The sequence below is a fragment of the Octopus bimaculoides genome, chromosome 16 (assembly GCF_001194135.2).
Source record: "Octopus bimaculoides isolate UCB-OBI-ISO-001 chromosome 16, ASM119413v2, whole genome shotgun sequence".
Taxonomy (NCBI): domain Eukaryota; kingdom Metazoa; phylum Mollusca; class Cephalopoda; order Octopoda; family Octopodidae; genus Octopus; species Octopus bimaculoides.
The window spans coordinates 43512499-43513148 of NC_068996.1; the positions used below are offsets into that span (position 1 = coordinate 43512499).

Genomic DNA, 650 nt, shown 5'->3' on the forward strand with positions numbered 1-650 from the left:
TATATATATATATATAGAGAGAGAGAGAGAGAGAGAGAGAGAGAGAGAGAGAGAGAGAGAGATATTTGTTGAGGTGTATTCCGTTAAGAACGTATTAGACTACAAAACAGAGTTTATAATTACTATATACCCGGCAGTATTATGGTATACTACCAATTCTAAGTGTAGGCGGCATTCTTCGTGTCTGAAAAATAAAAATGAAAGAATTAACAGAGTCAAAACTAAGACGGAGTACGATTCGACAGATGTTTAATAAACACTACACATGTTTCGATATTACATAGAACCACATATATACAAGATATAAATTTAAATTTAAATTAAGTAACGGTTTACCTGTATAATAGGACCTAGTTGTATCTGCTCAGGTGATATAAAACCGTTGTCTCCGTAAGTAAATGTTTGACTTCGATGCTATCACATCCAACTGACTCCTTTGAATCTACTTAATTTAAATTTAAACCCTGCATATATGTGGATCCATGTTGTATCGAAACATGTGTAGTGGAATTAAACAGCTGTCGAATCGTGCTTGCTCTTCCTTTTTTTCATACACACATACATACATACATACATACATACATACATACATACATACATACATACATACATACATACATGCACACACACAAGTATGTATATATATATAT

General features: G+C 32.5%; 1 protein-coding gene and 1 long non-coding RNA gene across 4 annotated transcripts in view; one reads left to right on the forward strand and one right to left on the reverse strand.

Moving 5' to 3' along the window:
- LOC106877067 (transcription factor SPT20 homolog) overlaps window positions 1-650 on the forward strand; it is a gene marked incomplete at its 3' end in the record, with an annotated part of 52248 nt that overhangs the window by 4308 nt on the left and 47290 nt on the right. The window lies entirely within an intron of this gene.
- LOC106877066 (uncharacterized) overlaps window positions 1-650 on the reverse strand; it is a 28100-nt gene that overhangs the window by 2115 nt on the left and 25335 nt on the right. For 2 of the 3 annotated variants that reach the window (XR_001410326.2, XR_008265744.1), the window contains exon 2: window positions 124-184. This is a non-coding gene — a long non-coding RNA (uncharacterized LOC106877066). The remainder of the gene's footprint in view (window positions 1-123; window positions 185-650) is intronic. The other variant, XR_001410324.2, reaches the window with a different exon arrangement.